Genomic DNA, 23,668 nt, shown 5'->3' with positions numbered 1-23,668 from the left:
CCCTCCGATTCTGTAGTACCACCACTGTGAGGGAGTCTATCTGATCTTGTATAGTCATTATAGACTTGGCCACCTGTTCCATATCTTCTGCAAGATTTTCTGACAGTTTCTGGTAGTAATAAGAGGATGAGGTGATTCCTCCTATTCCAGTGCCCACAGCTGTTGTTATGCTCGATCCAACCAACAGTGGGATGAAGTGGACGGCCCTTTTGGGCTGTGTATGTGCCAACAAGGGAATGGGAAGGGATTGATTATTGGGGATTATATCTACCTGGGGAGTAAGAAGCACCAATGCACATGTCCCTGCCCAGTTAGTGGGTAAGCGTTGATAAACGTACCTTCCGCACATGAAAAGGGTGCCAGGTTCTGGAGTGTGCCATGGTGTGGCAGACATGCATCCATCAAGCAAAAGGCAGCTGTGCGTTCAGAGACATTGGGTGGTAGATAGGCTTCCTACTGATGTGTTTCCCCAGGATTATGGACACAGTCGGGGGCTGGGTAAGACAACAATACATCAGTCGGTTTTGGGTCTATTTCTGTGGGTTTGGGAGGGTCACCTGTGGGCCTGCTCAGGTTGAGGAAACTCAGTGGGATCGCTATAAGCTGAGGGGGCCCAGTTCGCAAGCAGAGCCAGCAATCTGCAGCCAACTAAGGGTTGGTTGAGTAAATGGTGGACCCCTTCTAATATACCAGGGTGAGAGGTATAGAGAGGTCCCCCATAGGAAGGAAGCCTCAGCAGTGGTTGATAAATGTCAGGTTTCCAGCAGGTTAGGCCCTTTTCCTCAGGACATCTCAGATCCCTATATCCCCAGTATAGTCTGGGCCTAATTTCTCCTGTCATGAGTGTCTCTCCCCTATTGTGACAAATAGTAACTGCCCTCGAGTCATAACATTGTCTTGGTACACTGAGGTACAAGAACAGGGAGACCAGGGGTTGGTGTTGTCTGTTCTTAGTTGGACGTAGCTGCAGTTAGAGTGAGAGTGGGAGCTCGGGCAGGGCCTCCTGGACAGGAGTGGGGAGAGGCCGGGGAGGGGCCGGCGGGGTCCCCGGGGGGTAGGGCTGCATAGCAGTTGAGACATCGTTCTGTCAAGCGACCAGACTTGTAGAACAGACCCTTGTGTTGGCAGAGGGTTGCGTGGTGTTTAGCACACGCATCGAGGTTATTTGCCCAAGAGGGCTTGTGGTAATGCTGGCATGTACATGGCGGGTAGTTGGTGCTCCCTAGTATCCCTATGGCCTGGAGAGTGAGGGAGAGGAAACCTGTGATCGAGTGTAGTAATACATCCTAAGGTGACCCAATAAACAACAACAATGGCAAGTCTCTGGGGGAAAGTCCAGTCAGAAGGGGCAACAGTATAGAGTCCGACTCCTAGGATGAGGGATATGCTGATGAGAGCTAAGGACCATGATGAGCAGGTGTCCATTAGTTGGTGGGGTCTTGTCAAAGGCGAAGCTGACACGGGTCTGTGGGGTTTGCCTGGACTTCCCACTGGGGTGACTCCTGGTCCAAATGATGAGCTTTCTTCACTCTGGAGTGGTGGACCCATGGGGTGACACCTGAGACCTTGAGGCAGTAGGGGTGGTTAGTACAACAGTGTGGGGCCCTGTCCACTGCGGTTTGAGGAGGTCTTTCTTCCAATCTTTGACCCAAACTAAGTCCCTTGTTTAGAAGGAGTGTACCTGAGACCCTAAGGAGCTAGGGGTCCACTCAATGGTGTATTTTTGTAATTCATTTATGGTGGCCCCCAGGGCCTGAAGCTGTTCCTTTATTTTTTTATCTCCAACCTGATGTAAGTTTCCTGGAAGGCTCCCCAGGCACGGGTGAGGCCGTCCATATATTAACTCAAATGGGGAGAAACCTAATGTCCCAGGCATGCAGCGAGAATGCAGGAGAGCTAGGGGTAGGAGATCCAGCCATGGGAGTTTACTCTCCTGACAAAACTTTGCTAATGTTCCCTTGAGGGTGCGATTCATTCACTCTACTTTCCCTGAACTTTGGGGTCGTTAAGTGGTGTGGAGTCTCCAGGTGATGTTGAGAGCTTTGGTCAAGACCTGTACAATGTCTGCCATAAATGCAGGTCCATTGTCACTATGGATTGTTAATGGCAGGCTGAACCGGGGCATGATCTCCTGCAAGAGGACTTTAGCTACTTCCCGGCTTTGCTCTGTCCAAGTTGGGAAGGCTTCAACCCACCCAGAGTATGTGCATACTATTACTAGGAAATATCTGAACCCCCTGCTCGGCTGCACATCTGTGAAGTCTACCTCTAGATCTTCGAAAGGGGTTGCTTCCATCCTCTGGACACCTGGCAGGGGCTGTGGCGCAGACTGAACATTATTTTTAGCACATTTTATGCACCGTTCACTCTGCTCGGCATAGTGCTGGCAGCTGACTGATGTAGTAATGCTTCTTGAGAAGGGCCTCTAATGCAGTTTTCCCCAGATGAGTGAGTTGGTGGTATTCCCTGACTAGATGCCCTACAGTTGCTGTTGGAACAAAGATGCACCCATCTGGCATCATCTGTCATTCCTTTTAAGTCAGGGTGGCTCCCTCAACCATGGCCCATTCTATTTCCTTTTTAGTGTAACTGGGTGGAGGTACTTCCTCTGGGGGTGTCAGGGCCATGGTGAGGGAAGGGGCTCTGTCCATGTCCTCACTGGCTGTGGTCTTGGCTGCCTCATCTGCCAGACGATTTCCCCATGCTATGGGTCATCTCCTTTCTGGTGTCCTTCACAGTGCAGGATTGCTACTTCCTTTGAAGCCAAACAGCTCCGAGGAGTCTCAGTATCTCCTCCTTGTTTTTCATAGCTTTTCCTGCAGCTGTTAGGAGGCCCCTTTCCTTGTAGATGGCTCCATGTATATGTACAGTAGCGAAGGTGTACCGAGAGTCAGTATAGATATTGACTCGCTTGCCTTCACCGAGGGTGAGGGCTCCGACTAAGGCATATAATTCAGCCCATTGAGCTGACCATCCAGTTGGTAATGCCCTAGCTTCTAGGACTTCAGTGGTTGTGGTTACTGCATAACCTGCTTTCCTGGCACTCATTTGTAGGTAACTGCTGCCATCGCTGAACAGCGTGAGCTCTGGATTCTTTATGGTTTGATCCTGCAGATCTGGACAGCTCGAGTAGACTTCATCAGTCACCTCGGAGCGGTCATGGTCTGGTTCCCCCTCTTCTGTGGGGAGAAAAGTTGCTGGATTTAATGTCTTTACTGTTTTGAGGGTGACCCATGGGTTTTTGCAGAGGAGCCCTTGGTATTGTGCTAGCGGAGAGTTGGAAAGGAAGTGGTGCTCCTGTGTGTTCATGAGGGACACAGCTGTGTGAGGGACCTTGACATTAAGTTCTTGCCCCAGGGTGAGTTTGTCTGCCTCTTTGATGAGTAGGACTGTGGCTGTCAGCGCCCTGAGGCACGGTGGCCATCCCGCTGCCATGGGGTCCGGCTTCTTTGACAGGTATGCAACTGGCCACTGCCAGGGCCCAACAGTCTGGGTGAGTACCCCAAATGCTATATTTTCCTTTTCATGCACAAAGAGATTGAAGGGTTTATCTACAGATGTAAATCCAGCCCAGGGCTGTAACCTGTCCCAGGGCGGTCTTTATCTCTGTGAAGGCGGCTTCTGCTTCCTCAGTCCAGGCAGGGTGTTCTCGATCTGGTCCCCATGAGATCATAGAGGGGTCTTGCTATTGCCAAGAACCCAGGGATCCAGATGGGGCAGAATCCTGCAGCCCCCAGGAAATCTCGTAGGCCCCATTTTGTCTGGGGCTTGTGGCAGGGAGATGATGACTTTTTTCCTCTCCGGTCCTAGTTCTCTCTTCCCTTGGGTGAGGAGTAAACCAAGGTATCGGACCTGTTGTTGGCAGATTTGTGCCTTCTTCCTTGAGACTCAGTATCCCAAGTCTGACAGGAGCTATAGGAGGGCCTTTGTGCCTCTTGTGTGTCACTGGCGAGGAGGAGGTCATCCACATACTGGAGGAGGGTGCATCGTGTGGCCTCTCTTGGGAAGCTGGTGAGGTCCATGGCCAGCGCTTCCCCAAAGAGGGTTGGTGAGTTTTTTTTTTTAATTTATTTTTTTTAAAAGATTTTATTTATTCATTTGAGACACAAAGATACAGAGAGAGAGAGAGCATGAGCAGTGGGAGAGGCAGAGGGAGAGGAAGAAGCAGACTCCCCGCTGAGTCAGGAGCCCGATGTGGGACTCGATCCCAGGACCCTGGGATCATGACCTGAGCTGAAGGCAGACGCTTAACTATCTGAGCCACCCAGGAGCCCTGGTTGGTGAGTTTTTTTTTTTTTTTTAAGATTTTATTTATTTATTTGAGACAGAGAGAATGAGAGAGAGAGAGCACATGAGAGGGGGGAGGGTCAGAGGCAGAAGCAGGCTCCCTGCTGAGCAGCGAGCCCAATGCAGGACTCGATCCAGGGACTCCAGGATCATGACCTGAGCCGAAGGCAGTCGCTTAACCAACTGAGCCACCCAGGCGCTCTTGGTTGGTGAGTTTTTAAACCCCTGCGGGAGGTGCGTCCAAGTCAGTTGCTTCTGGTGCTATCAGGTTCAGTCCAAAAGCAAACAGTGGCTGGCTCTGGGGAGCTAAGTGGAGGCAGAAGAAGGCATCCTTTAAACCTAGGCAAATGAATCATCTGACTGACCCTGGGATTTGGCCAAGGAGGGTGTATGGTTTTGGAACCACTGGGTGCAGAGAGATGGTCACCTTGTTGATGGCCTGCAGGTATTGAACTGGTCGGTATCCCCCTCCTGGCGTCTTGACTGGCACTCGACTAGAATACCTGATTCTTTGAGTTTGGCCAGATGTTCTTGGATGCCAATCTTAGCTTCTTGTGGAAAGGGCTATTGCCTTTGCCTCTGAGGTTGGGCTCCTGGGATCAGTTCAACAATGATAGGGGCCTATTCCGGGCTACTCCAGGTGGGTTGTCTTCAGGCCATACTGAAGGGAAGGCAAGTCTGAACTCTGGCGGCCTGCTCGGATGGGCCTAGCACAGAATAGCCTCCATTCTTCTTCCCTCAGCGTGGTAATTGCTAGTACCAGAGACCCCGCCTCCTTTTGCCTTGGGTTCAATTGGAGGCTAGTGTGTCCGGTGGGCTCAAAGGCTATCTGAGCCCCAAGCTTGGAGAGTATGTCTCGGCCCAGGAGGGGGATGGGGCAATCAGGCAGATAAAGGAATTCATGTTGGAGCTTGTGGCCCCTGAGTTCACACTGGCGAGCCTGGCAAAAAGGCTATTGTATCACCCATGTCCTGGTGGCCCCAAGGATGGTTGCAGTCCTATTGCTGAAAGAGGCCACTGGGGAGGTGACAACAGAGTACTCAGCCCCAGTATCAACCATAAAAGTCACGGGCTGGCCCACTACTTTCATTCTGACCGTGGGCTCACGGGGGCCAAGGAGGAAAGAGCCCAGTCCCTCTTAGTCTGAGTCTATTCCCCAAAGGCCTATGAGGTCCTCCTCTCAGGGTTCTTCCTCGTAGTGGCTGGGCTTCTGAGCCTTTCCCCGGTTGGGACATTCATTTTTCCAATGCCCTTTCTCCTTACAGTAGGCACATTGATCCCTTGCCAAGGGGTTCTGGGTCTTCCCCTTTTCGGTGATCGGGATCTCCCCGCCTTTGCATCATCCTTTTCTTTCAGGCAGCGGTGAAGAGGCTGACTTTCTTTTTCATCTTTTTGTCGGCTTTCCCTTTCGGCTGTGACCTCCCTGTTCATGTAGACCTTACTGGCAATCTCTATTAGTTGGGTGATGTTCATCCTGGTGAAACCGTCTAGTTTCTGAAGTTTTCTTCTGATGTCTGGGGCAGCCTGAGCCACAAAGGAGATGTTTACCATCTGTTGACTTTCCTGTGCCTCAGGGTCAAATGGAGTGTATATCCTGTAGGCTTCACATAGTCTTTCATAGTAGTCCCTGGGGAACTCCCCTGGTTGTTGAGTGACCGAGGATACCTTAGTCGTGTTCATGGGTTTCTTAGCTCCTGCCCGGATTCCCTGGAAAAGGGCCTCCTGGTATCGGCGGATGTGGGCCTACCCCTCGTCCATGGTAAAGTCCCATGCTGGGTGCTTCTCGGATGCGGCTGTGTTAGCCCAGGCAGTAGGGTTGATGACCCGCAGGTGCATGCTCTTCTAGGTACTGCCATACTCCTCTCATTACTCTCCTCTCTTCTGTGTTAAACAGGGTGTGGAGTAACTGTTGGCAGTCTTCCCAGGTCGGCCAATGAGTCTGGAAGAGGGATTCCATGAGGTCTACCATAGCCTGTGGTTTCTCAAGTAGGAAGGAGTGTTGTGTTTCCAGTTGAGGAGGTCGGTGGTGGAGAAAAGTTGATAATACATCATGGAACGACTGGGTTGGACTGTCCTGTCTTCATTGCGCCTCTCGGGTTCCCGTGCCTCTCGTACCAGCATTTGGAAGGTGCTTGCACCCAGCCTGGGGCACAGCCTGGCTGCTGGTCCCTGAGAGAGTGGATCCTCTGGGCCTGGGGATGGTAGGGAGACTGATGATGGTGGAGTGTCTGGAACTGGGAGTGCATCACTTTGGGGTTCGTATGGTGGAGGCAGGATCGGTCATCTCTGGGATCTCCAGCTAGAATCTGTGGAGGCTAGGGCTTCTGTAGGTCTTCTTTAGGCCCCTTGGATGAGATGACTAAGACCCTGGCCTGTCCCTGCCTAACGCAAGCGAATTGCACCCAAGGGGGGAAGGGTCTGGGCAATTGCTAGCCAGGAGTCAATGTACAGAAACTGGCCGGGGTGTCCTGGTTCTCCTGTTATGATTCGCCACACTTGACGGATCACTGGGACATCCAACGTCCCTTTTGAATGCCACCTGACATTAAAAGTGGGCCATTCCAATTTAATAGGGTTCTCAGTTTGCCGGGATTCATCCTGACTCCATAGTCTCCCGAGAACCCCTTCTTAAACTTTTTGATCATGGTCTCGAGGGCCGTGGGTTTACTCTGTCCTAACTCCATGGTGATATTCCATGTGCGATGGTGCAGAGACAGAAAAAGGCGGGGGGGGGTGCCTCCTGAGGTGAGGAGACCAATCTGATGCCCATCTGGCCGTGTCCTGAAGGAGCTTAGGTGAGGCTTAGCCGTAGTGGTTTCAGCGTTGTGACTTATGGTCGGAAACTATTCCGATGCCACCCTAGACTGTATGCCATTCACCACGGAATCGCAGATGGGTCCACTCAGACTCCATAGGCTTCTGGGGACATTAAGGGTGCCTGCCCATGGAGCCACAGAATCATTTCACCTGGTGGTAGTCAGGTTGGACTGCACACTCACTCACACATTTCACTCCAGAGGTTATTACATTCCCTCCCCGGGAATTCCTACCTGTGAGACCTCTAAGAGGTCTCTGGGAGGTGATCAGGCTCCCCTTCCACCCCAATGGGTGGGTCTGTCTGGGTCTGGAGCCCCAGGCCTTACCTTGATCTAATGTCGGGACTGGGTCCTCACCTGCCAAGTCTCCTTGAGTCGGGTGGGAACAGAGGAGCAGGGCTGGTCCGAGGCAACAGGTCGGGAGACTGCTGTATGTTAGGAAGGGCACGCCTTCTCCGTTACGATCCCTCGTTCAGTCACTGCCCTGCCATTGCCCCCAAACTGGTGGCAATGGGCCAGCACAGTTGGGTTTCCCGGTCAGGGAACCAAATGTTACAAACCTGGACTGGATCGCCCGACGGAAGAACCAAGCCGCACCTGGAGATCTCGGAGGATAGGAGGTTTATTTAATGCCGGCGGGCTCAGAGGAGAGTGGTCTCCAAAGGTCTGAGCCCCAAGCGGAAACAAAGGGGGTCATTTATACACTTCTATTTCTGCATACTTGGCACTTTTGGCATGTGCGCGAAGCGGGGCAGGGAGAAGAACCAGGAAGAGCCCCGGGGCAGGGCCTGGGACTCTGGCTGGCTTGGTTGGCCATCATAGGACACAGATTTTTCTTCTTCAGTTCTACAGATGAGAAAACTGAGGTCTAAAGAATCTAAAGGTTCAGGAGTAAGTTAATGACAGACATTAACTAGAGAATAAAACCGGGGTCCCTGAACCAATCGCCCTGTGTGTTTTCCACTCACCTTATTACATTTGGAATTACATATGGGATTTCATTCAAACATCCACCTTCGGGAAGACATCTCTTACATAAACTTAAGGACATCTGTAAGTAGTCTTCTGGAAAATTTCCACTGGGTTCAACCTGAAAAGTTGTTAATTGGGCAGATCCGTGCTCACTGGCTGGCCCCTCTAGGGGGCCTGGCCTGGGACCAGAGCAGAATGACAACAGACCTGGGAGGTGGGCTGAGAAGAGGTGAGTTTACTTCTGGTTTAGATCTTAAATTTTTTTTTTCATACCAGCCATATTCAGAAACGGCTCCTGTGCATATGTAATAGGGTGATTGAGTTAAATAATAAATGACAGGAGAGGCCACAGGAGGTGGAAAAGCAAAGCAAGAGAGAAGGAGTCTGATTTCGGCTGAAATTGCAAAGGACATTGAGGTGCCGAGGGAATGATGGGAGAGCAGAAGGGCCCCATGGTAACAGGAACAAAAAAAAGAACTGGTGAGAAGAGCCGTGTGGCCTGTTACAGCCCCAGGAAGGCAGAGAGAAAGAGGACAAACTCAGTGTAGAAATATAAAGAGGACATTAGGTGTTTAAAAAGTGGGGGGATCCTGAAGTCACATCTAGTGTCAGGGAGTAAAGCAAAAAAGTAGCGTAGGTCACGGAACATTGAATCTTCATGATAAATGGGCTTTTCCAGAGGGGGATCAATCACAGACGTGGCCTTAAGTGGAGTCAACCAGGTAGGGCTGATTTTGGCATGTTGTTTGGACATTGACTGGGAACAAGGCTCATCTGTGCTCAGCTACCAGTCAGGGTGCTGGAAGGGTGGATGAAAGGAGATACTGAGGAAACCCCGGGGTTCTCAGGCAGGAGCCTGACTCCCCTCCCCCATCCCCCATTTTCGGCTCACAACAATCCCACCCATTCCCTCCCCAATCCATCACCTTCAGCTCTTGCCCAGTTCCTGCTAGGCCCTCTGCCATCCTTCCTTCCGACCCATCCTATCCCAGTCCTGATCCAACACCACGTGTCATCACCACTGTCAACCTGCCCAATCTCATCTCAACCCGCATTTTTATCCCCTCGTGTTTTGTTTACAGATCCCTTTATTTGGTCCTCATCACTATGACAGTCTACGCCTTTGTAGGATTAAACTCTCATGATGCTAGACCTTATGGGTGTAGGAATTTGACACCCCTAAAGCAGGACATGTCAACTTTTTTCTTTTCGCAATTACACAGAAAGTGACATTTGTGTAGCCCACTGGGGTCGAGTACTCCAGCCCAGCCCAGGCCCCACCAGCTACCCCAGGGGCTGAAGTGTGTAGGCAAAACTGAGATCCATTCCCAGCACACTGTTTTGGAGGCTCCACAAAGGACTGTAGGATTCTGCACACTCTCAACATCACACACTTTCCCTATAGACTTGTAGGCTTCCTGTTTGCCCTTTGGCTGACTCACCAAATGACATCAGTTCCAGGGAAGGCCTCGTCCCTCTTCTGCTGTCTAAGGTAGCAACAAAATGGAATAGCTTGGTGGTGGTGCAGTCACAGCATGACTGGCTCATTTGCCTCAGTCAGGAAAAAGGAGCCATGGTGTTCAAATGTATTTAGGAGGAAACTATCACACTAGTTACAGAGCTTGTGACAGTGCTCAGGGCTGAAAGGGAGACAGAAGGGAGTATCATGCAGTTCCTGCTTTTGTGAGCTTTGATTCCAGTAGCAGGGACGAGACAAGCCCAGGAGAACTATAACAGAAGCCCGGAAAGATGAGAACCATGAGAGAAGTTCACAGCCCCTGGGGGTTGAAAGGAGGCAGAGGGTCTGTCCAGCTGAGACGGAATCCTCCAGGGTTCCACTGAAGTCATATCATGTCACATGGGCCTGAGGGAGGGGCAGGATTTCCCCAGGTGTGGAGGGGGATGGAGGAGTACATTCCAGGCCCAGTGAGGAACATGAACAACAGGACAAAGGGGCAAAACAACAGATGGGGTGGAGAAAGCCACGTAGTCTGGGAAATGTGAAGACTATGGAGAGGGTCCAGGGATCCTATAGAGAAGTAAGTTGGAGTCAGGTCATGTAGAGCCCTGATTCCAGGGTGAGGAGAAGTGTGCGGTTAAGGGGCCACAGGAAGCCCTTGTCTGAACTCTCCTTCTGGACCCATGGAAGCCCAGTGTCTACACAAGACAAGGGGAACCCATGTAAATATGCTGCTTGCTGTAACTTGTGTAGTATAGTCTTTTGCCTCTGGTCTAGGAGGCCTTGTGCCTTTTGCCAGGCTAAGTTGTTAGTGGGGTGAAATCTAAGACTCTTCACGGTTCTTGACAGTAGGATGGGTTTGAAGGGGAGAGCCTGGAGCTGTGGCAAACAGAAGGCTATAGAAGTTAGGATGCTATTGGCTGCAGGTAAGAGAATATGCAACTAAGAATGGCTTAAAAAGAAATGTCTTTTTTTTTTTTAAGATTTTATTATTTATCTGAGAGAGAGAGGGATAGAGCACAAGCAGGGGGAGCAGCAGAGAGGGAGAAGCAGGCTCCCCGCTGAGCAGGGAGCCCGATGCGGGGCTCGATCCCAGGACCCTGGGATCATGACCTGAGCCGAAGGCAGACGCCCAACCGACTGAGCCACCCAGGCACCCCAAGAAATGTCTTTTAATGATCTCACATCAACTATGAGATCAGAAAATTCCAGGAGTGGTTAATTTGGCAGCTCAACAACATTAGAGTCTTATTTTTTTTAAAGGTTTTATTTATTTATTTGACAGAGAGAGACACAGTGAGAGAGGGAACACAAGTGAGGCAGAAGGAGAAGCAGGCTTCCCGCCAAGCAGGGAGCCTGATGTGGGGCTTGATCCCAGGACACCGGGATCATGACCTGAGCTGAAAGCAGACGCTTAACAACTGAGCCACCCAGGCGCCCAGGACAACATTAGAGTCTTGATTAGCTTCCCTTTGAGGCTCTCTACTTTCTCCTCATAGACCCGAGATGCCTGCCATAGCACCAACCATCACAGCCTCACAGAACAATAGGCCATCTTCCCCACAGAAAGCATATAAGTTAGAGAAAGAGTTTTGTTTTTGTGTGACTCCCTCTTTCTGTCACGTAGGAAGACTTTCCTTCATGTTTCATTGGCCAGAACTAGGTCAGAGGCCCACTAAAAATCAATCACTAGCAAATAGGAATGCAATTAACAAATAATTTAGACCAGTGATTCTCAAATTTGAGTGTGCTTATTAAAAATTGGAGGACTTGGGCGCCTGGGTGGCTCAGATGGTTGAGCATCTGCCTTCAGCTCAGGTCATGATCCTAGGGTCCTGGGATCGAGTCCCGCATCGGGGTCCCTGCTGGGCGGGGAGCCTGCTTCTCCTTCTGCTTCTGCCTCTCTCTCTCTCTCTGACTCTCATGAATAAATAAGTAAAACATTTTAAAAAAATTGGAGGACTTTTTAAAATACAGATTGCTGGGCCTCAGGGTTCTGGCTTAGTAGGTCTGGGGTGGGGCCCAAGAATTTTCATTTCTAACAAGTTCCCAGATAGGCTGCTGCTGGTCCAGGGACCACACTTTCAGAAGAACTGGTTTAGGGTGCTGGTTCTTAACTCTGGCTATATAGTAGAATAGCCTTGGGAAGTGTATATATAAAAAACTGTAACTATCTGGGTGATTTTAAGATGTAATATATACATAAAATTTTATATATAAATATATAATGTCTGAGCCATATACCTGATCTATTGAATCAAAATTTCAGGCAGCAGGGCCTGTAAACTGGGATTTAAAAAAAAAAATCCCTCAGGTAATTCTAATGTGCAGTCAGGGTTACACATGCTGGCCTCAATCAAAATGGAATCTCCCTGCCTGATCCCTAAATAGTGTCAGCATTCTCTGAACAAGGAACAGGGAGAATGGCTTGGAGTAGCCAGCCCGCGGTGGTGGCCGCAGGGAATATCATGGTGCTCAGAACAGTAAATGAAGGAGCATGAGGAGGAGCGGGGACTAGGGGATGACAGGGAGGAGCATCTCCGAGGGCCTTTGCGGGTAGAAGTGACCATAGTTGGAAGTTGATGGGATGTGGAAAGAGAGGGAGAGGGAGGAGGTGATATGGGGTTTCCAGAGAGCCATGAGGAGAACGAGGGAACCCAGAGGAGCAGGCTCTGCAGGGATGTAATAGTTCCAATCGGGATGTATGGAGCTGGAGGTGGCCATGGGACGTCTTGTGGGACAGCCCTACAGGCAGGGGAGTGGGATGGAGGCTGGAGACGCATGATTGAGAGGTGAGGGCTGAAGATGGCCACAGGCATAGCAAGGGTCTTTCTTCTGGGGGAACCCCACTCACCCTCAGTCATGCAGTCAGCTACATGCCCTTAGGACTCAGCATCCCTTACCTAGGCTATTCTGGCAGAACCCCGTCTGGACTTCCTGCCTCCAGTCTCTCATGTCCAATAATCCATTTCCCACACAATCTTCCAAATGATCTTCCTAACACAAAACTGTGATCCTTGGACTCCATTTCTTAAAGCTCTTTCCTAGACTGCCACTACCACAGAGAGGTTCTCAGCCTTGGTCACACATTAGAATTGCTTGCAGAAGTGTTTAACAAACTCTGGGTGCTGGGCCACCCTGACACCAGCTCCTTCAACTCTCTAACTGTTCTGGGATTTCTATTTTTAAAGTTCTCTTCCAAAGATACCAATGTGTGGCCAGAGTTGAGACTGCTGACCCTGAGGATGAAGTCCCAACTCTTGGGCCTGGTGTCCTGGCCTCTCCCTACAAAGCTCCTGCTTATCTTGCCACATTGATCTCCCTGTGCTTGTTCCTGGAGCTCAAGCCCTCTTGTCCCCTGCCATTCCCTGAACACACCATGGTCTTTCATGCTTCTGAGACTCCACACCTTCCCTTCCTCTGCTCAGAAAGCCCTTTCTGCTTGTTGGCTACATGGATGTCCTTATTCCAAGCTCACTCAGCTGAAGCATCATCTCTGTCCTGAGGGCTTCCTTGGTCTTCCAAGGTAGTGACTACTTTTTCTTGGGTGCCCCCACCTGGTCCTGTTCCTCTATTATAGTGCCCATCGCTGAAAGGCACAGATGTGTATTCATCTCTTTGATGGGTTTTGCTCACCCACTTACTGAAGAGGGACTTCAGGCAGGTTTCTTTAGCCCTGCTGGTCACCACATTTGCTCTAAAAGAGATAATGATGTCCACTGTGTGATCTTTTCTTTTCTTTTCTTTTTTTTCTTCCTTCCTTCCTTCCTTTATTCTTTCATGTTTTTAAATTTTATTATTTTAAAAGATTTTATTTAATTAATTAGTTAACTAATTAATTTTTTTGTCAGAGAGAGCACAAGCAGGCAGAGTGGCAGGCAGAGGGAGAGGGAGAAGCAGGCTCCCCATTGAGCAAGGAGCCTGACGGGGAGCTTGATCCCAGGATCCTGGGATCATGACCCAAGCTGAAGGCAGACACTTAACCAACTGAGCCACCCAGGTGCCCCTATTTATTTATTTTAGAGAGAGAGAGAGAGGGAGCAAGAGTGAGAACGAGCAGGAGGGGCAGAGGGAGTGGGAGAGAGAATCTCAAGCAGACTCAGAGTGAGCATGGAGCCTGACATGGGGCTCAATCTCACTGCCCTAAGATAACTACCTGAGCTGAAACCAAGAGTCACCCAGGGGCCCCCACTGCGCGAGTTTCTTATGAGGGGATGAAATGAAACGATTTGTGTTCAGTGTAGAGCGTGTAGAACACAGGGCTTGGCACAGAACAGGCCCTCCACTTCTGGACAGGTGCTGCCCAAAAGAAATACGACAAGCCACAAAAAAGAAAAAAAAGAGAAGTAAAATTAATCTCAGTAGTATATTTTATCTTAACTCAATATGTCCCCAATATTGCCTTTGAACATGTAATCAATATAAAAATGATTAATGGGCTAGTTTTACCGGTTTTCGTGGAAGTCTTTGAAACTGTTATTTTACAGTTCTAGCACATCTCATTTCAGACTCACCACTTTTCAAGTGCTCACTAGCCGTATGTGGCCGGTAGCTACTATACTGGACAAGGGCAGTGCCAGATTCAAGAAATTCTGTGAATTTCTTGAGGATATGCACCATATCTGATTTTCCCTTGCATCACTCAATGCTTTGCACAGACTAGTGTTTAATACGTGTCTATGAGATGTTATTGATCTAAGTCAGGTAGTTCCAGAGTCATATAATTGGACAGGTTGCCAAGGAGAATAAATGATAAACAGGCTATGGAAACCAGCCAGTGACCAAAAGTAAGGCACTACCTTACTCTGACAGAGCCAAGGTGGAGGAGCATGAACCATCTCCACAGCAAGTCTGAAGTTAGAAGATTAGAATGGGGAAGGTCTAAATATTGGTCTTGGTGCTGTGGCCACTAATATTTGGGTTCCCTTCAAACTAGTCTCATGCTAAATTAGAGGCAATCAACTCTACCCAATGACAGAATAGGTGGTCCTTTTTGGGGTAGGATCTTGGGACCACTATGGGAAAATCACTTGACTCCAGAAACCTCCCTGACCAGGCTGAGTTCCAGGGAATGGTTATTAAAACAGACTTGTGTTTAAGTTTTGGTTCTACCATCAATGAGCTGTGTGATCTCAGACAACTTACTTAACCTTTCTGAGTTTCAGCTTCTGCCATCTGTGAAATGCAGAGACTAACAATAGCATCTGTATCATAAGGTTGCCTTGAGGAGATCACACACTGTGACCAGGTCTTGAGGAGACCATATGCTTCTGACATGGCTCCAGATTATCCTCACCTCCTGGTGTTCACCCCCTGCATCTCCCCTCCCTTTGGGTGTGTGCTGGTCTTAGTGACTTAGTTCTAAACAATAGAATACGGCAAAATGTTGTGATGGTACCTCCATGTGTAGATTACGAAGGCTCTGACTTCCGTCTTGCCAGCTCCCTCTCTTGCTGGTACTCTCTGCTCTCTGAGGAAGCAAGCTTCCAAGTCATGAGATGCTCTTTGAAGAGGTGCACATGGAAAGGAACAGTGGAAGTCTTGTGCCACAAGCTCACTAGAGCTCCATGAGGAACAGGCTCCCACAGCTCAAGGGGAAGTAAGTTTTGACAACAATGGGAGTGAGCTTGGGAGTGGGTCCTCCACATGGAGTTTTGAGATAAGACTGTGGGCTCCTGGGAGCCAGAGGACCCAGTAAAATTGTGCCTGGACCCACAGGAACTATGAGGAAATAAATGTGTGTTGTTTTAAGTTGCAAGTCTTGGGGTAATTTGTTACACAGTAATGGATACCTTATGCATGCATGCAGCAATCCGACACAGCATCTAGAACATAGAAGGTGCTCAGTAGCTTTAAATATTACTTTTTAGCAGGGGTAGAAGAAGAGTTTGCTCTTGGTAAGGTGGTTTTGTCCCATACCACAGAAATTTTCTAAACTAGACAGCCTATTGACAGCTTTTATGAACAGCCTGGATGAAATCAGACTTGCTTAAGTGGAGTCATAATTTTATTTTTTAAATTACATTCATTCTTTCACCCTGCAGTCGGCATGTGCCTGCTCACCCCAGACCTTGTTCCCACCCCTTCCCATCATGTCCCGGTTCCAACCAGTGCCCCATGTCATCACACTATGAGGACAAAATCAGACCGTTTCCTGGGATGGAGAGCCACAGCCAACCTGGAGCTGAAAGCAGCTTTAGGAATGAGAATAAGGTACAATCAGTCCACAGGCCTAAGAGGAGTGTTTTGTTTTGTTTCCTTTTTTCAGAACTTGTTTGTCCTCAGACAGAAAAACTAGTAAGAAGAATCCATGCATAATGGAGTTAAGCATCTGTGATCGTGAAGCCTGATCAATTGTGAAATGTAATCGATCACAATGTATCTTGTCTGGGAAACAAATGTGTTAACTAAGGGGGGGGGTGGTCCTTGCATCATCGAAAGGAAAGGGACTCCAAGGAGCCTTGATTTGTCAGGTTTTTCTTCTGTGCTGTCCAGAGCAAGGGGGCACATCTGGCTGACAGAAACATCTACTCTGCTTGACAGGCAGACCCGAGAGGAGCTGGAGCATCAGGCAATCATAACTCACCGACATGAGCCATTAAGATCATCCTGCACCTTCTCTGGCAGAATCCTTGCTTACTACACAGTCTTCTGATGAGAATCATTCATTTCCCACGTATGCTGGCCTCCCACCAACAGACATGAAGTTCTAGTTTTCTCGGAAGTTATAGTTTTCCCTGGAACTAATGAGCTAATATTCTGGCTTATTCCTGAGTCTCTTGAGAGTTCACACAGCCTGGTCAGTCCCTGACCTCTGAGGCACCGACCAGATAGAGCTGCTGCCTCTCAAAATGGAGGACACGTGCCTGGGACCTCTTTCCTGCTTTCTACCCCCTCTTTCTATTCTTTCTCTTCCTCTTTTTTCCTTCTGCTCCACCCACCTCTCTTTCTCTTTCTCAATCTTTCTCTCGGTGTCATGTCTCTGGTATGAATCACGACATAGCATTTTTGGTTAAGCTGATGGATTTTGGAGCCTACTGGGTTTGAGTCCTGGTTCTGTCATTTAGTAGCTGTGGGCTCTTGGGCAAGTTACTTTAAACTCTTGGTGACTCATTTGCAAAATGGGAATAATAGCACTTGCCTTGTAAGGCTGATATCAGGATGAAATAAATCAGAGCAGCGCCCTGGCACTGCTCACTCAGTGTCAGCTAGTGACAGATCCTGGGTGCCTGCCATGTGCCATGTCTGCACTGGGGGCTGGTCATACATAGATGGGTGGGAGACACAGTCCTGCCTCCAGTGCACTTGCAGGAAGAATGGGGAGGCAGAGACATCAACAGGTCATTTCAAAGTATGCCCTTACCTGATATTGGCTCAACGTGAGGGCTGATGTCCCTTGGGGACATTTGAGTCTCAATGCTCTGTGTCTTTTCACTGCCACAGGGGTTACTACCCAGGACCAAGGGGTGCAGCATGTGGGTCCAGGAACCTTATGTGAGAGGGGGTCTGGGAGAGGAGCAAAACCTACAAGGAGGGGCTCAGAGGGCATGGGGGACGAGGTTTGCAGACATGTCTTTCCTTGGGTGTTCGGGGCTGGTCCCCACACTCTGTACTGGTCATTTGATGAGAAGCTCAGTGATTCCCTCTTGGTTTATGGCCACTTCAGCCCTGGTTGGCCTGCAAATGGACAGGTAGGTGTGTTGGTGAGGATGTGAGTGTAACAAGATCCTGATGAATCAATGACTCCAGGACTGACAGTGGTCTGATTGTTGAGGTTGGCAGTGGCCAGGGAGACCTGACGTCATAACGAAGAATGAATGAAGAGATAAGATTGTCTCCTTAGAGGTATGGGAAGGGAGCCATAAATATCACCACTATTCACTCCCAAGGGCTTTGCATCCCATTGCCTTGAATGTCCCACTGAAGGGTTTGCTACTGGAGTCTACTCTGAAGACCATTGTCATAGTCTACTCTTCTCTCTTTTGTCAAATGCATGGATTCGGTGTCTTTGCTAATAGGTGTTGCACTTTTAAGCAATTTAAAAATTAAATTAATTTCTTTTGGGAACAGGTGTTGACTTGGCATGAATAAAAGTCAAAAGGTACTGAAGGGCATACAGAAAGTATCTCCTGCTCCCTATCCTCAACCACCTGGTTCTTCTCCCCAAGATAATTAGTGTTAGCAGTTTCTTGTGAGACTGTCAGATCTTTAGGTAAGAGAGACCAGGGCACCTGGCTGGCTCAGATGGTCAAGCGTCTGCCTTCAGCTCAGGTCATATTCCCAGGGTCCTGGGATCGAGTCCGGCAGTGGGCTCCCTGCTCCTTGGGAGCCTGCTTCTCCCTCTGCCTCTGTCTCTCTCTGTCTCTCATGAATAAATAAAAATTAAAAAAAAAAAAAAGAGACCAGGATTTATGAGATTTCTATCAATTCAAAACTTCTTTATTGAGCACCATCCAGGTGCCAGGCACTGGAGGAGACCACCAGGGAATGGTTTCAGGTCTCTGAGATCCCATGGTGAAGTAGAGGAGCAGCTAGTTTGGCCAACAATTATAATCTGATTCTATTAAAGGAGAAACAGAGATATGTGCAACGTGCAGCGGTAGCACCAAGGGGCAGAGAGAGGAGATTAACCCAATAATGGAGACAGAGGACGGTCTGTAACCCACCTTTTGGGTTTTCCATGCCTCCATGATTGGAGTGCCATAGAATCCATTTCTTCCTTGGTAAATGAGCTTTTGATTCTTTCTCTTAACTTGGTCTCATAGAATTGAAGTCTATTTTGAATCATCTGCCAACTTTAAAAAAAAAACAGCTTTACTGAGATTCAGTTCATATAACACAAAATTTACCTTTTAAAGTGTACAATCCAATATCTTTTAGTATATTCTACTAAAATAGAATCTTGCATTAACAGGACAATTTTAGAAACTTTGCTTTACCCCAAAAGGAAACCTCATACCTCTTCATTGTTACCCACAATCTCCCCATCCCCCCAGCCCCTGGCAACTGCTAATCTCCTTTCTATCTCTATAGATCTGCCTATTCTGGACATTTAAATGGATATACATGGAATCATGTAATATGTGGCCTTTTGTGTCTGGCTTCTTTCATTTAGCATAATGTTTTCAAGGTCCATCCATGCTGTAGCACGCATCAGAACTTCATCTATCTATGATGGAATAATACCCCACTGTGTGGATAAACCACATTTTATTGATCCATTCATCAGTAGATGACATTTGGGTGGTTTCTATGCTTTGGCTCTTGTGAATAATGCTGCTATAATCCTTCATGTACAAGGTTTTGTTTGAAAACTTGCTTTTAATTCCCTTGGGTGTGTACCTGGGTGTGGAATTGCTGAGCCCCATGGTAATTTTATATTTAACTTATTAAGGAATCACCAAATGGTTTTCCACAACAGCCACGCCATTTTACATTTCCACCAGCAGCACACAAGTGTTCTAATGTCTCATCTTCCTGCTTTTAGAATTGGACTTTTTTTCCTAGATGCTCCTTCTGAAATCATCCACTTAGCTGCCCACTCTGTGGCCTGTGGACTTACCCCAGGTCTCAGCCCCTACTTATCTGTTAGCCGACCTGGACAGAATTTCTAAATCGTGTCTATCTTTTTTTTTTTTTTTAAGATTTTATTTATTTATTCATGAGAGACAGAGAGGCAGAGGGAGAAGCAGGCTCTCAAGGAGCAGAGAGCCCGATGCGGGACTCGATCCCAGGACCCTGGGATCATGACCTGAGCTGAAGGCAGACGCTTAACGATCTGAGCCACCCAGGCGCCCCTAAATCGTGTCTATCTTTAAACTTTAGATGGGAGAGCTACAGGTCATCACACCTGTATTCATGTTTAGAGAGTGGAAGCGAAGACCTTGGGAGGCAGAGAAAGGGAGGTGGGGTCTATATAGTAGCCGTACTAAGCTCCTTTTGACCCCAGGGCAGTGACTAATTGCTTCTTTCTCTGGTTTCCTCACTCTAGGTGAGTTTAGGCAGGAGAGTGAGAACTAGGGAGCCAAGGACAGAGACAAGGAAGCAGAAGGTTGAAGACCTTGTAATTGTCCAGGGTTAAGCCAGGAGGATTTGGAGGCCAGGTGATGTCTAGAGGGGACAAAGAATGTCAGCAGCAAGCCAGGAACCCCGGAGCTGAAAAAGGAAGATCAAAGCATGGTCCGTACCAGGGGAGGACAGGTAAGCCAGTGTTGACCGTGCAGCCCCAACAGAGTGCATCACAGAGGCTGCTGGCTTTGGAGCCCTGCTTGAGCTAACCACAAGCTATGGGCTGCTGGCCTTGCAGATGCAGAGGTGACTGCAGATGTTGGGAAGGAAGATTCTTACTGCTCCTGGCAGAGGCAGAGGGAGGGGAGCTAGAGTGCTGGGATTAGGAATTGTGACCCTTGGGGAGGATGGTGGCCCCCAAGAGAGCCCACTCTGCATTCTTGCAACCCCCAGTCATTCTGCCCTCAGGTGTGCTGTGTGGCTATCCAACAAGGCACTGACTGGCAGAGAAGTGGCAAACATAGTCATTCCCGGAGCCTGGGAAGCCACTAGATAGAGGTTGATGCCAAGGCGCAGACCCATTCTGGCTTACCTGTGCACATGATGATAACTGACATACTCATGTGCAAGGCACTGTTCTAGGCAATTTACATGTGTTGATCCATTTAATCCTTAGTAATCTATGTAGTGGGTAATCTTATAATGCTAGTTTGCAGATGAGAAAATCGAAGCACAGAGTGGTTAAGCAACGGCTCCCCAAAACCCAGCTGGTAAATGCCAGAGCAAGGGTTTGAACCTAGACAGTCTGCTTCCAGGGTGTGTATTTTTTTTTTTTTTGAGAGAGAGAGAGAGAGAGCGGGGGTGGGGAGGGGTAGAGGGAGGAGGAGAGAGAGAATCTCAAGCAGGCTCCATGTGAAGGGCTTGATCTCACGACCCTGAGACCATGACCTGAGCTAAAATCAAGAGTCAGACACTTAACAGACTGAACCACCCAGGTACCCCCAGAGTGTGTACTTTTAACTACTAGGCCATGCTGCTTGTGTCTTTTAACCTTTGCTGTCCCTTTTCCCTGCCCCCTCCAAGGTCCTGAAGACCCAAGGCCCACTGTCTCCTAGGTGTGGCTGAGATTGCTCCTCCTCTAGTGTCTTGGCCAACATCCCTCTCTGCCGCAATTCTACAGACTCTAGATCTCCTCATCTAGCTCTTCCGGTTTCCCCTCATTTCTCCTTGTCTAAGCTTACCAGATTTAGTAAAAACAAAAAGAACACAAGCACAAAACCAAAAAAGCAAGCAAAGAAAAATCACAAAACCCAAACTTGGAATGCCCAGTTAAAATTGCGTTTTAGAGAACCAGCGAATGATTTTGTAGTATAAGTATGTCCCAGGGATATACTTATGTTTGGGATATACTTGTGCTACACAATTTTTTGTTGTCTCTCTCAAATTAAAGTAGAACTAGCAGTTCCGTGTTTTATCTGGCAAACTTATCCCTGTTTTTTGAGCTCTGTGTTGGGGTCGCACGTAGATGAAGTGTTGCTGTTGTGAACACTCCCCCTTCCAGACAGTTCCCAAAATGTTCACTTCCTATTCATCTTATTATGATTCCTGGGGGAGCCTGCCATTAGAAGTCTCTATTAAAACATATGCTTATTGGGCGCCTGGGTGGCTCAGTTGGTTAAGCGACTGCCTTCGGCTCAGGTCATGATCCCACGGTCCTGGGATCGAGTTCCGCATTGAGCTCCCTGCTCTGTGGGGAGCCTACTTCTCCCTCTCCCACTCCCCCTGCTTGTGTTCCCTCTCTCGCTGTGTCTTTCTCTGTCAAATAAATAAATAAAATCTTTAAAAAAAAAAAACAACCCCCCCCCCAAAACACAAAAAAACCATATGCTTATTTAATCCTATTTCTCTAGTTCTGGATTCAAAGCCACGGCCTCCCCAGTCCCAGAGCAGATGAACGTTTATAAGCTGTGCTTTAAAACCACACCACAGAGTTTATGAAATTCTGAAGATGTGCTGCCTACTGGTCTCCTCCCTCTCCTTCCATCATGCTTCTCTATTTGCTCCCCTTTAAAAGAGAATTTTCAGATTAGCCTTTTCTGAGTCTCCTTTAGGAAGAGCCATGACAGCTTTCCACCAAGTTCATGTTCTTCAGGTGTTCTGTGATCTCTCTTACAGATTCTATCAACAGGTTTGGAATAAAAGCCAGGCCGATCGCTCTTCAGTTCTTAGGCTCCTCTGCAGGCTTTTATAATAAGTCATACATTTTGGCCAATATTTCTGCAATTTCACCCTTCAGAGCTCTTGGGTGGATGCCATCTGGTCAGCAGGATTTATTTACATCTAATTTTTCAATTAGGTCTAGACTGTCTCATTTGTTTACCACTATTTCATCTACAACCCATGTCTTGCCTGCTTCAAAAGATACTCTGAGGGGTAGAAAACTCCCTCCTGGACTTGCCCAACTGCTAGCAGTTGGTTATCGAGGTTGGCTATGGACTAGGCCCTATAGTAGATGCAAGAAGAAGCAAAGATGTAAAAGATATGGTCCTTGCCATCAAATAGCTCACAGTCTGGGAAGGAAGATGATAGAAATTCTTTCAGCTGCAAGTAAGAGAAAATTTAGCTAAAAGTGGATTAAATAAATGAGTTTTTATTTATTTATTTATTTATTTATTATAATAAGCAGTCTGGAGGCAGGTGAATGCTGATGTTGATTTAGCTGCTCCTTAGGAACCAGGCCCCATAGGTCCATTTTTAGTTACTGGCTTCTCATCTTTGTGCTCTTTGCCTCATGGTCACAAAATAGCTGCTGCAGCCCTAAGCATCAGGCCTCTGCTTGAGGCTGGAACAAAAAGGAAGGGCAGGACACCGTTTCTGTCTCTTTCATTGGAAAGAATCGCCTCTCACCCTACCCCTGCCACTCCTCCCAACCAACCATACAAGACCTGAGTTCATCTATCGTTGGCAACAACACGTGTCACATGGCCACCCAAGCAGTAAAACATGCTGAGAACATGAGTGTTTAGGCTTTCCAGACTCTTTGGTGGAGGTAGGCAAGGTTGGGAATGGGGTGTTTGATTAGCTAGCCAACAGCATTGCCTTGGAAGGGAAGCCATAAACATGCCAATGTCACTGACAGCCTAAGGCAGTTTCAATGCCAGAGGAGTAGCACAGATTCGGACCCAGCAAATCAGTTTTTCACTGCCTTCTTGTTTTACATGGAGTTCAGAAGGAAAACAGTTGTTCATGAACTGGGATAGCCATGGAACTTAAGTTGTGCCAGGAAAGCTGGATGAGAATTAGACATTGTTGGGTCAAGGACATTCTAGGTCAGGGAAATAATGGAAAGGACTAGAGAAGGGGACAAAACTGTTTTGAAGGGCAGTGAGCATGGAGTGTGGGCTCATGCAGAGTAGAAATGTACACAAAGGACTGCTTTTGGTTACTTTTCCAGTAGCTGCACTCTTGAGTTTGTCAGAAGCTGTAGCTTGCCTTACATGCATGGAGAAGGGTAAGCACTATGTATGGAGCAAGTTCCCAGCAAAGTTCGCTTCAGATATGCCATGCCTATATCTTCTTCATGGGCTCTGAGCAAGCACATTTCTGACTTGCTTGTGCTGAAGAGTCTCTTTGGCCCCCACTCCAGCTACTGCCCAACTAGTCCTTGTTTCTGGAGCCCACCCTTCTACTTCTTATCTTTGTACTCCTTTACATCTCTGGAATGGTTCCATTTCCTTGATCCACATTGGGATGTTGTTCTTTGTGTTCAGATGTTGGCAATTACATACCCTCTCTAGACTTGACCTTTTTTGGACCATTAACAACCCTGCCCACACTCAGTGAGCTCTTGACAACTGGTAACCCTAAGCTTCATACTTGAAATCCAATCTTGGCCACCATCCTTGACCCAACCCTTCAACTAGACTTGGTCAAGCTATTCATCCAGTATTTAGCTAGGGCTCAACTGCTCTGAATGCCAGGCAAAGCATTTGTTCTTTATCCAATAGGCATAAAATAGTCATTGAAAGCCTTGGTTGGGAGAATCCAAGTCAGGAAAAGATGTGTTAGGAAGCTCTCTTGACAGTGGCATTTAGAAGAGATTGGAGCAATGAGCAGACCAATCAGA

This window comes from Mirounga leonina, unplaced genomic scaffold (assembly GCF_011800145.1).
Source record: "Mirounga leonina isolate KUSES-001 unplaced genomic scaffold, KU_Mleo_1.0 Mir_53, whole genome shotgun sequence".
In the NCBI taxonomy this organism is placed as follows: domain Eukaryota; kingdom Metazoa; phylum Chordata; class Mammalia; order Carnivora; family Phocidae; genus Mirounga; species Mirounga leonina.
The sequence above is the reverse complement of the archived record's forward strand: the minus strand, read 5'-3'. Positions refer to the sequence as shown.